Consider the following 13,854-nt stretch of genomic DNA (forward strand, 5'->3'; position numbering starts at 1 on the left):
GGCTGGCTCCAAGGTAGAAATGGCCTGGTGGGAGAAATTTGCTCACCTCCTGGCAGCCAAAAAGCAGAGAAACAGGAAAAGAGCCAAAGAGGAAGGAACTGAGGACCAGAGATGGTCTCCAAAGTCATGCTCCCTGGGCCACCCAAGCACAAATAGATGTGTGCCTGCCTCACTCTACCCCTGGATGTCTCTTAAGCCAATCAGGTTGGTAATCAGGATTCTCCAGCTCTGTGCAGTTAGACTGTCTTCCCCCTGGTTGAAGGTTGCTCCAGAGACTTTCCAGGGCAGGGAACTTCCCCTAGAGCACATTTGCAGAATCTCCTATCTTTCTTAACCTTTAGGCGAACCCTGGCATGGCATGACAGCTTTCCACCAAATTTTGGGTACTCTGCTACACAGAAATTAATAACTAATACAGGAACTCTGCTGCAGGCTACTTCCTCCAAATCATCAAGCACGCATTCTTTCTAGCCCCTCAACACAAGGAACTCAACTGCTTATAAAACATATAAGTCTGAACTATTAGACTTGATTTCTAATTACAGAGCTACAACCTCCTTGTCACATGTTATTTTGCAAATCAATGGACAATTTCTCAGAAACGTTAGGAAAAGATATTTATTTAATGTGGATGTTAGATAAAATGTGACGATCAAAAATACAAGCTCTATTGTCATTCCGGTTCACATTGTCACGTCTCATTAGAAATAAGTCACTACCGCTAAACTGCTAATGGGATTAGGGAGTGGAGATCAAATGCTTATATGAGAAGATGGATAAGTGACTGCTCCACAGGCAGGCAGGTCTTTGGTACGGCTTGGGAAAGAAGAATTAACATTAGACAGAAAGGGAAATTAAAGGAGAGAGAAATTCTTGCTGATATCCACATCCTTTGATGCATTTTTAAAATGTTTATACTCTCCTAGCAAAGTCTCACATCTGTTCGCTAAATAATTCTATTTTCTTCAAATATTTCTCATATGTGATTTTATTTTATATTGGAAATATATATTAATCTACTTAAATTCTTCAAACCAAAGGAACTCTGATCTGAAAGAATGAATCTTAGCATTTACTAACCGGTATAGAGTTGAAGTGATGCTTCTTTCATTTTGTCTATAGCACTGTTCTTAATAGAGTTTGGAATTACTGTATTCTATTCTACGGGTGAAGAAATCCCCTGAGATGAGTTACTGATAATCAAAAAACTGTTAAGGCGTAGCTTCATTATTTTGTATCAGAGAATTCTCCTGACTACACATGTATGAAAGCCTAATTACCTGTGATCAGTTTCTGCTTTAGACATATCTCATCTCTTCAGATTTTCAGCATACAGATTTTGTTTCCAGGAAGATTTCTCCTCTTTACTTCTTCATGATTTTTGATTTATTTGATTTACTGAATTTATCCTAGGAAGCATGTAAGCTTGTATACACATGTAGATGGAGAGATGGCTTGCACCGCCCAGAAAGTGTTTTAAGGTCTATACAATAGACCAGAAAGTGTTTTAAGGTCATATCAATAACTCTTAACCAAATAAACACAAGGCACAGTTAAAATTCACAGCATTTAAATTTCATTTGGGGTCTAGACTGATCCAAAACTCATTTACTTCCTCATAATTTTGTTTTATGTTACATACTCTGCTAAGTGTGGAAGCTACAGCCACAAGCCAAACACTATCTGTAGAAAAACAAGGTTAGGGACCAGCAAATGATAGCAAGTTTGACGAAGGAGAATTTTACCTAACTCGATATTTGCAGACATTACGTACATGTAACAAGTTTTGGCTATTAATATATTTCAGATCTTATTACTTTAAAAAATTTCAAGATTTTGTTCTGCTACTGAGATGAAATCTAACTGAACAATTCTAGGCTGTTTTTGGAATGCCATCATCCGATTTCAGAATGTTTTATTTTTACAATGCGTTTATGATTGTGTCAGTTTTGTTTACCATCGATCTTGGATTCATGTGTAATATATAATTTAAGTCCAGCATGTGCCTCTGTTTTATAGGTCAGCAGTGTTTGAGAGTTGCCACCAATATAAGGATGTGACTAGAAGTATTCCATTGTGTATTCTATTTTCCTTCTTCAGTTGGTTATAATTTTGCCTTCGTGGCTGAAGTAGATTTTATGCAAGTGTTCATTTAGAAAAAGAAAGGTTACTAAAGATGTAGGGTATGTTCAGCAGACTACACTGACTAAAATTATACAGCTACTGCTACAGCTTAGGATGTTGAACACAAGTGGAAAAAAAAAAAAAGACCTTAAAGAAGTTTTGTATCTTATGCCTCATGTAGTAAGCAAGTTAGGTGATTGACAGAGAAGCTGATAGGCCTCTCCAGGGCAGAGCAAGACTCAAACTCAGATTTCCTGCCTTTTACTCAATGATATTTAATTTTAACATTTGATTCTAACATTTCTTTCTTTTTTTTTTCCATACTGGGCATCTAACTTGGGTCCTTACACTGGTGAGGCAGGTGGCAGAACCACTGAGCTAAATCCCCAGCCCTCTAATGATTCATTTTTATGCAGAGAATTCACAGACTCAACATTGTGGCCAGATAAAATGAAACTAGATTGGTTCAGTACTGGTCCCAGTTTCAAGTTTATTTTACTATTCTCAGCTGTGACTTTTAATGCAAATTTCCACGCAGAAAACTTAAAATAGAGATAGAAAGTTCATTTCACATTTATATGATTTTTAAAGTTTGTGTTATAGAGATAAACAAGTATTACATAGTTTGGAAAAACCATACAATATAAAATACTTGTCAATTAAAAACATCCACTCATGCTGGGCATAGTGACACATGCCTGTAATCCCAGCACTCCGGAGGCTGAGGCAGGAGGATCACTGTGAGTTCGAGACCAGCCTGGGCTACAGAGTGAGTTCCAGGTCAGTCTCTACTACATAGTGACACCCTGTCTCAACCCCCCAAAAAGGAAAAAAAAAAACATCTATTCATAATCATTGTGGCAATAAATAACTAGTAGCTGTTCTAGAAAAATCAGAATTTTATAGAATTTTATATAAAGTTTTGCTTCATATTCTTTCTGTTATATTGATAGAATTTCAGTGACATTAAGGAAATATTCTTCCTCTGAAGTCCAAAATGTGAATAGGTGTGATATTTTTTTAATATCCTGTATCAGGTTCCTTTTATGCTCAACTTAGTCAGATAATAACCTATGAAAACGAACTAATTAAGACTTTGTTTTAATATCTTGTCCAATTTCTGGGGGGGGATAGAATAGATTGATAGAAAAGATTTATTCATTGAAAAGTAAATTCTAGAACATATCTTGTCTTTCTACATAGTTTGTATAACCTCGTATAAAAAAACTTAATAGAACATATTTCAAGTGGGATGGTCCTAAGATACATGAAGATTCTTTATTTCTCAGGGAGAATAAGGCTGAAAGTTACATTAAGTGTACAATATCACAGAGCATTTTGAAGGCTTTTGAACAATTATTGGAATAAAGATAAAAATAAAAAAGTTCACTTTATACATTGTAATTAGAAAATTTAATAATCAGCACTAATCATTCTCCATGAATTAAAGTTACTCAACTCATGTCCAGATGGTAATTTTTTTTAGGATAAAATGTGCAGAGAAACAGACCCAATGCTGATAACAGTCTTGAGTGTTGATAACAGTACCAGAATTGCCTCATATCCAGTACCCATGGCAGAGAATAAAGGAATGGGAAAAAAATTTTCCAGGAAGAGTAAATAGCCAAACTGTCTTTTTCTCAGAATAGCACTATTCTTGTGGTTTGAGGCACCAGCAATTCATATTAACTATTTATTTTTAAGAGCATTACGTGTCTCAAAAATTGGGGCTTTTTAGGGGAAAAGAAAGAAAGGAATGGAGAGAAATATGAGAAAAAGAAAAATGGAAACAAAGTCTTTGCAGATAGGAAAGGGTGGAAGGGTTAAAGGGAGGGCAGGGGAGTGGGAAATAACTAAGAACCAAGATGCAGATTCCCAATGATGAATGTCATTATACTGTATGCCTCAAATGTACCAATAAAATTAATTAAAAATAAATATAAAAAATTGGAAAAAAAACAATATTTGTTACTTTGTTATATAACAAAATTCTTAACAGGTTTTCAAGGATAGTCTCACAAACTTTTAAAGAAATCATTCAGCTTTTATGTAATTGTCACTCTAGCAATAAATCTCACAGCAAGTTAAAACAAAAACCTGTGGCTAAAATTTTCTAAACTTAATTTTTCCCAGGAATTCAAAAAATTAGCAGACATACCCTAAGTCAAGAAACTTTAATAACTTGGACTTTCCAGATTTCTCCTGGGGACCTGCAGACCCTCTGCATGTCATGTAAAATGATCTGAAGATTGCTCACACATTATAGGTATCATGGAATTCCAAATCTAAGCAAACAGAATTGTGATGAGACACTAAGCCTAGGGCAGAACTCTTTTATGCTTTTGAATGCTAAACTACCTAGAATTTAAACTAATTTAGGAAAATACATCAGAACAGGTTATTCTTTCACTTTTCTACGTTCTGTAACATACATGAGAATTTTTTTAATCATCCACTTATTTGTTTGTTCATTTTTTTATTCATTGAACAAGGACTGATTACTTCTTCTATGCCATGTGCAGAGACTATAAGAAAGGTATGGAAAAGTCAAGACCTTTTATCCTTATGGGATTTATATTCTAATGGAGGTGACAGAAAACATGCAAATAAAGTTTCAGTTAGTAGTACATGATAATTTAATAACAGATTCCTATTATTATTTGCACGAACTTGGTCATGTTCCTTAACATTTTTGAGAGATTAATTTTAAGATGTTTTTGAAGCAACTTTTCTCTAAGACTTTGTGAGAAGATTACATTAGATTTGTAGCAAAGTGTTTGGAAAATAATACTTCACATATGCATTTGCACAGGTTATATCCAGGGTGTCTGAAGTGCTATTTGTAATACAGAAAAGTGGAAGTAAACATTCCTAGAGCAAAATGGATAAATAATATATGCTATATTCATACAGTAAAATGCTGATTATGAAAGAAATATACTACATATTAAAATATAATTTGAGTAAAATGAGATGGCAGAAAATATATAAAATGCAATTAATAATGCAACATTCATAAATACATATGCAAAACTATTGGAAAGGAACAAGCAAGACACCTACCAAATTCATGATAATAAATGTACATTGAGGAAAGAAAGAAGTGATACAATTTGAAAAGAAGTAGGATTCAAGAATGCTATACTTTTACCCACAATGTAGACTTGATTTTATTTTTAAAAGTAAGCACAAGGCAAATGTTAACAACACTAAGAAGAAATATACTGGAAGATAATATGCATTGTGTGGATAACAACAGATTCTCCATAAGAAAAAGGATCTTATAAAAGGAAAGTTCTTTGTATTTGCAACCATCTTTTCTATGTAGCAGTAACTAAGTTTGGTCATTCATTTTTCCCGGTATTAGCAACGTTTGGAGGAATGACTGTGCTATTTGTTTTCTTTAGTTCCTGTTTCTGAGGTAAAACACACTTTCCTGGAATAACCAAGTGGATTTTCTCACTTTTTCGTTCTGTGCTTTTGACTTGTTTGTACATTGTTTTTAGCCAAAGACTTCATCACATCTGGGACACAGAACAAAATTCCTGACTGCTATTTTGGAACTTGATTCAAAAACCCAGTGTGTTCTTGAACATTGTCACAGGACAATGAGCATGATTTCTCCCAGCTTTGTGTATTTCAAAAGACTTGATTAATTTTCATGGACTCCAAGTACTTGCGTTTTCTTTGTTCTTTATATTACTAAATACATACACTTGTATAATGTCAGCCTGAATTCTTTCCAACTCTGATGATTTTTAACTTTCACTGAATACCCACAAGCGAGGCACACTGTCAGTAAATGAGGTTGCTTCCATTTCCCTCTTACAAAAATAGTTTCTCAAACACACGTGGATTGGGACGGGTGTCCCCCAAACCAAAGCAATTTGGCAAAGATATTTTTTCCTTCCACCATTAGGGGTAAAAATTATCATCTTCATGCAGCAAGTTCACTACATGAGGCAGACGGCGGAACCACTGAGCTAAAACCCCAGCCCTCAAGTTCACCACATGAAAACCAGAATATACTCAAAACAAGAGTTGTTATTGTGGCCATTAATTCTTGGTGGCTTTTCAAAAGTCTGATAAAATGAAGCAAAGCTATCACATAGTTTTATTACAGCATATATTTTCCTTCATTGGTTCTTTTTCAGGATGCAATAAAATGAGGATGTATTTTTATGATATTTTAATATATATTTTACATGAATTTAAATGCATACGTCCCTAGAGTAGATTGATTTATAAGAATTTAACCAAGAGTGGTGACAAACTATCTTCTCTGTTATATTGCAATGACCAGATAATAGCTTGATACTCTCTAGTCTAAGGATGCACTTGCAAAAGATTAAAGGCAATTTTTAAAGTAGTAAATATATTTACATGCATTTTTTTCCTATTGTTTTAACAAGTTACACTCCCATGCTCCACTCAGTATCTTGGCTTTGCAATTACTTAAAAATGTAGGAACTAAGCTTGTAATCGCATTGAAGACATTTCTACAGATTTTCCAGACTCACCACAGTATTTTGGCTACTGAAATAGAAGAATATGTTACTGAAATGAGGGGGACTCTCTTTTTTATTAGTGCATCCTTGCAATATATAATGAATACATTCTTTGTACATACTTTATGTATATAAATATGACACGTGTTAGTTCTCTTTACATCCCCTTTCTTTCCTCCTCTCCATCTCTCAGTTGGCTTCCCACTTGCAGGACTCGATTCCGGGAAGGCTTTTGTTTTTGTTTCTGTTTTTCTTAAATTCTTCTCTTGAATGTTCATTTGTCTCTACCTGGCCCCAGAGTTTGCAAACTTGAAATGTTATTTCATTGATTAGGCAAATCTCTGACAGTATAACTCTCAGCAATCGATATATCTGTTCCATAAACCCTCAAAGACTTGCCTTTTCACATTTTTCACTAATTCTGATTCAAGAGAATGTTTCAGATTTATGCCTCATATTTGCTTCTTTTCACTTGTCTAATAAATTCTGTTTCAGACAAGATCAGCATTTGATATGCGCATGTTTCTTCATGTGAACTAATGTGTTTATCTTGCTCTTAATACTTGCTCAGAAGCTTAATGAAAGCAAGTTTAATGTCACCTATCATGTCCTGCCCATCATCAACCTAAGACACATGCCATTTTTTATTTCACGAAAATAACACAACTATTAACAGTATGTAGAACAAAGAAGAAAAACATTGTTCATTATCATCAACTTAAAATAGTACCTTACCATGCAATTAAGGAAACAAGATTCAGTATTTATTTTAAAAGAAAGACATAAAATATTTAACTTCTAATCATTTTAGAAGAGGCACACGATGTTCTAGCAAATCTAAGACATAAAATATTTAACTTCTAATCATTTTAGAAGAGGCACACGATGTTGTCTAGCAAATCTGCTCAGAAATAATTATTTGGGGGGCTCACGATAGGGAGAAGTCATTTTTCAAAGAGGATTGAGACATATCATACGAAAGAAGTAGAGAATGACTCTGGGGAAATTTTAATCAATTCATTCAACACCTGCTTTTTAAGTAGTTAGTATCCACCAGGCACTGTGATAAACATTGAGATGAAGAGACTCTTACAAAGGGAAGAGAAATGGACAGAAATTCTCTTCATATGTAAGGAGACACAAGAACGCTTTGATAACTGTGTAGAGTCAGCCTATTGTTCTCTCATCCATTAGTATATTTAGCAAATAGTTATTGTACCACTTCCAAGCACATGGTATTATTTTAAGTTTGGGGAACACAGCCATAGAAGAATATCACTATCCTCTTCTAACCATTAAATTTTAGTAACAGAAATTTATAATTTTTAGTGAAAAAAAAATTGATCATTGGTATAATAGAGGCACATAAGTCACTCTCCCAGATCTAAGATATACAAAAGAATAACACACATCTTTTATCCTTCAGAAGAAATGAAGTTGTAGAATAAACATTATGAAATATTGAAACAAATAGTAGACACCACTTCGCTTTGTAGTTTTGGAGGATTTGCAAATATATTGGAAAAATAGAGTTTAAGAGAAAAAGCCTGATGAGAAGTTAGATTTCAAAGAATATAGGGGCCAGGTCAAGGAGGGTTTGGTTATTATGCTAAGGTTTCAGTTTATAACAAGGGTGAATATGAAAACTCTTAGTTGATCACAGAGTTGATCAGAATGGCCATTTCTACGACTGAAAGATGGGATGGTATAATGAGAGAGATTTTTTGAAAAATCATCTTAAAAATGAAATAGAAATGTGATGGAGGCTAACACAAATATTAAAAGAGTTAGGGAAAGCCAATAAAAGCTTGCTGAATAAATGACCTAATAATTTGTCCCTGGCTTCTTGTCTTAGAGGGGAAAAGCACAGAACTTGAAAGATTGTATTTTTCCATCTTCATCCAAATTCCAGGGAGAAAGAGCAATGGTAGGGGAGATGAGAAAGGTTCTGGGCTACACCGCATGGGCACCTGCTGTCTGCAAAGCTGGGTTCATCTGGCCAGAGGGGAAATTGTTTGGCCTGAGGTGACTATAAATGGGCCTTGGGCATCATTCCTTCAGAATTTGAGTTACCTTTTGGAAAATGTACCTGTTATTCTCACTAAAAGTTAGTTAAGCTCTGTACACAATAGTGCATAGCTTCCCAGTAGGATATCATGCTCAACATTCCAGAAATTTTACTTTTCCAGTTCTTCCATTGTAAAAATATTCAGAGGTAACTGAGAGTTGCGAAATCTGCACTTTGAAATCCTCACTTCCTATGACTTGCTATGAAAACATTCACATCTCAGACCCTGTGGTCACTTTCCTCATCTGAAAAATGTGTCTCTTTAAGTTTAAATATCATTTAAGGTTGGCAATAATATACTGTAACTATTTGACTGGAGAAATTAAGTAATCACAATTGTTTTTAACCTCTCTTTTGAGTTCTTATTTTACAGTTTGACTTCACTCAGCCATTTTCTTCATTTTTAGACTCAGCATTAGTTTTGTATTTTCTTCCTGTTCCTTTTTTTTCTCATCTTTTTTGTTCTGTAATTCAATGCTAACTTCCATCTAATACTGACAATCTTTTAATTACTTTCAGTATATCGGGTTTGAATTTGAAGTCATTCCTTTCTTGTTTTTTACATTTCAGTAAAATTCTATACCATTATGTAGATGTTCCCTAAATTTTGAACGATCGTGCAAAACTACCTACTACAACACTGCTATCTGAGTTCATCCAAATTGCCCCATGTAGGCCAACGGTTGTGTGGAGTCACTCTTTTAATCTAAGACGTGCATATACCAAACCACACCTAACATATTTGAGCTCACTGATCTTGATTATTTATTCCAATATTAGCTGTTTGAGGAAAGGGATTACACCTAAACTGATTCTGTTAATACAGTGTAGTGCTAGTACAAATCCACATTTTCTGTGTATCTCAATGAAATATGGAGCAAAGGTGCCGCCATACCGTGCTACAAAAATTGCACTATGAGCGATAGTTAACCAGCTAAGCTTTCGTCAAGTTTCTTCTCTAAATATGAATAGATGAGGCTGCTTTTATGAGTGGAAAATCAATATAAATATACAAGAACATCTTTCTTACACAACTCACATAAACTTTTCTTAAAAATAGTATATTTTTAGGGGAAATGGGAAGGGTAGGGGAAATGTAATAAGGGAAAAAAAAAAACATGTGAAAATGAAAAATCAGAAATAAAATATTTAGAAATAGGAAAGGCAGGGTGAAGGGAGGGCAGGGATAAGGGGAAGAAATGAGAACCAAGGCCTGTCATGTAAAGGTACAAAATCCCAATGATGAATGTAACTGTACTGTATACCTAAAATGTACCAGTAAACTCCGTGAGAGGAAAAAAACAGCATATTTTAAGGGAGCAGCTGGTGAATACTCAGCAAATGAGGTAAATACACCCAATACAGGGTTTCACTGTAAATATTGTTGCACTGAAGAGGTAAAGCTTCAAATATAGTATTCATTAAAAGAAACACCATTATATTTTGTTGTTCCTTATTGATGCACAAGGAGTTCATCTACAGGATGGAGACATTAAAATTTTGTAGCAAAAATAGACATTTCAGACCAACCATTGGGTCATGCCAGCTTACCATGCCAGCATCTACCTTGAACTTTAGATTCAATGTATTTTATTTGTTTATCCTTTTTGGATTTTTTTTTTTTTAGAATATGAGGCTGTTATTGACTCTGGGATAAGTATAAATTATTGGGGTTTGGTTTTAACCAAAACAGCATATGTTAAACTATGCTAAGTAGATGTTTAAACATGAAAACAAGGTTGAAATACTACTTGGGTAATTGGCACGGGAAAGCAAAAGAAGACTCCTCTGCCTTCCCAGTGCCATTTCTTCCACATCAAGGGGACCCAGAGAGGGTCAGAGAGGTTATTAGTTTGTCTCCTTTCATTTTTTTGGACTTCAAAGTGTTCCCTGTCTCTTTCTCCTCTGCCCAACATCCCTGCTTTTTCTCTTCATAAAAGGGGTTAGAAATCACAAATGCTAGATTATTTTGGATCAGGTAACCTTAGGAATGACACGGTATCTGAAGAAACCCTATACTTGGGCCAGACTTGCTCATGAGGATCATGGAGTCAAATATTAATTTGCTACTCTGTGTTTTGTTTTTCCATAGTATCTCCATGTAAAGAAGACTGAAAGACACTTCATAGTTTTATACCCCAGGATAATTTTGTATAGTGTATCCTGGCCCAGATTTCTTTTTCTGACTTTCTCTTATTGGAAAAATCCAAAAAATATTATTAGCATCAATGAGGAGAGGGAAAAATCAACTTATTTTTGACAATAAATCATCTCTTCCAACTGGCAGAAAGAAAGGGGGGGATGGAGAGAGGGAGAGAGAGAGAGAGAGAAGAAAGAAAGAGAGAGAGAGAGAGAGAGAGAGAGAGAGAGAGAGAGAGAGAGAGAATTTGCTGTTAACTCATCCCCTCTTCCTGGTTCAAGGATCCTTTGTAAGAGTTAGGTCACCATTGAAATGTCTATTGTAGAAAGCCTCAGAGCTATCTTGCTGTCCAGTAGTCCTACATTTCTGTGTTCTGAACAGAGCAGAGGTGCATTTGTTGGCTTGAAAGTAGCTGTGCCAATGGGCAGCCTCCCATGATGCGTCTTCTGTTCCCTTCCCTGGGAGCTCCATCACTCTGGGTCTGCACTATTGGTAGAAACACTAAAACTTTGTCTCCACCTTAGATTGAGGCAAATCATCTTCCCTCTCTCTCACTCTCTTTCTGGATGCTTTCCTCTTTCTTCTTTCATCCTTACAAAATTATTTTTAAGTATCTTAAATTTTCCAAAAAAAGAGAGAAAGAACAATTTGGGGCAGGACAAACTACTCAGACTTGCTTCAATTGAAGGGAGACATGTAGGCAGGCATGGAGGGCCAACGTTTTAAATTGTGGCACTGAGGCAAGAGGATGGCAATTTAAGCTCATCCTGGTCAAATTAAAATTTAGCATAATCCTGTCTCAAAAACTAAAGAAGGGTTGGGGATGTAACATAGTGGGAAGGCCCTGGATTTAATTCCCAATACCAAAAGAGATGGATAAATAGGTGATATTTGAAAGCTAGACAGATAGATAATTCATGTTATATGACATTTTACCTGTTCAATTTACAGAATGAATTACATCAGATACAGTACAGTACTCAGTACATGCCAATTTGCTGAACTCATTGATAAAATCGAAATACTTCTTTCTGGTGGGGAAAGAATAGAATACTTATGCTTATAAATTACAGTATAAGCTCATTAGCTTAAGCTAGTTGCCTTGAGCATCTTGGTGAGAGCGCACATCACCTCCTGTTAAATTTTTCCTGTGTGAAGGTAGAGAGTGCAACTACGGAGTACGTGACGCACATCCCTCACCACAGGCTCAACACCAACCCTCCTTTGTCAGCGGCAGGCGTAGTTCATGCAAGACGTAGTTCATGCAAGACGTTTTGCATAATTACTAATAGTACCTGATTTAACACACAAAACAGTCCTAGATTTAATGATAAAGGATTTGGCTAGGCAATGTATAAAAGATTATCGTTTTGATAATAACCAGTTTGTTATAATTCTTTTAGAGAAACATAGTTGCTTCTTCTTCTAGACAGTACTGTCTCTCTCTCTGCTCAGTAGGACGTACTAGGTAATCTGTTATTAATAAGATTACATATTTATAAGAAATGCTAAAAACAGAATACAGAGACAGAATGGTTTTATAAAAGTTAAAAATATGAGAAAATGAAAAAATTGGAAATCAAGTACTTGTAAATAGGGAAGGGAGGAGGAGGTGAAGAGAGGGCAGGGACAAAGGGAAAAATGAGAACCAAGACCTGTCATGTAAAGGTACAGGATCCCAATAATGAATGTAACTGTACTGTACACCTAAAATGTACCAATAAACTCAATGAGAGAGGAAAAATGAAATCTGGTAAGAATCTTCTAACTATGCAGGAGAACAAAAAAAAAGTAGTAAGAAACTTTAGAGGGGCACAGTTTCTGATTCTGTAAAAAAACAATGAGAAAAGCTTAACATATCATTCTTTAGAGTCCACGGATTAGTACAAAATATTGTCCAAATTATTTGCATATCTCTAATACATAGACCTTTTAAATTACTTAATAAACAACAAAAGGCGACTTTCTAATACCAATACCCAAAATGTTGAACCCAATAGTACACTAAATTCATATTTGCTAAAGGAAAAATGCTAACACCTGTGGGAGTAGGAGAAAAAAAATCAGCCCTCATGAAAGACCCAGGGAAAATAAGGAAAATATAGAGTGATCAGTGAGGATTATTTTTCTAAGTAATTTTTTTCAAAAGTATTGAAGCAAATGAAACACAAAACCCAAAAATTTGATATCATAAGAATGCTTTCCATTATCAATCAAAAGTTCCGAAGAATAAATAAGTGTATAGTCAGAGTATGGGTTGATGGTTCCACATGATAAGGTACCAGGAGTGAGGAAATATGTTTTGGGACAAGCTTTAAAATGAAAAAAATAAAGTGATGATTATCATTGACAAAACTTCAACTGCTCCCCCAAAACTGCATAGGCAATTTACTAAAATTAAGACTTTATTATTTAGGAAATAATTTAATGATTTTGTTGCACTTGGAAGCTAGAAGAAGCAATATCAGGAATAACTGAATCAATTGTTAAAGAAACAATGTCATCAGAGAATCAAAATTTTAAGAGTTGCTTATGGGATGTGGAGAGAGAAATCTGTAACATGCTAATGAAAGTCTGGACTTAGTCAAATTTGGGGGACAAATCGTTATGTTCTAATTTGGCACCAACAAAATAAAATGAATTCACTTACCTTGGGATTATGCACTAAAATGTAAATCAAGCAAAGCAGTAATATCTTTAGTGTACTGTATTTTCTGTTGACAGCCTTGAAAATCCATCAGATGGTAAATATCAAGCCTGATCACTAAAAAATCAACCTTAAGATTTTTATCTACCAAGGCTATTTTAGCACAAATTTATTAGACCAGATATTCCGGAGGAGTAAATAGTGAGCAGTAGAATTTTAAGGTAAATTCCAACGAGTAAGGCAGGATGTAACCAGAAATCAAAGCAAAACATCTAGCAAAATAACACAGCAAACAGCCAACTTATGACTGTAAATATTAAATAGCTATCGAATGACTTATCTCCTCAATTATTCATTAACTGATATT

Source organism: Fukomys damarensis, unplaced genomic scaffold, assembly GCF_012274545.1.
Source record: "Fukomys damarensis isolate Sample0158 unplaced genomic scaffold, DMR_v1.0_HiC HiC_scaffold_15, whole genome shotgun sequence".
Taxonomy (NCBI): Eukaryota; Metazoa; Chordata; class Mammalia; order Rodentia; family Bathyergidae; genus Fukomys; species Fukomys damarensis.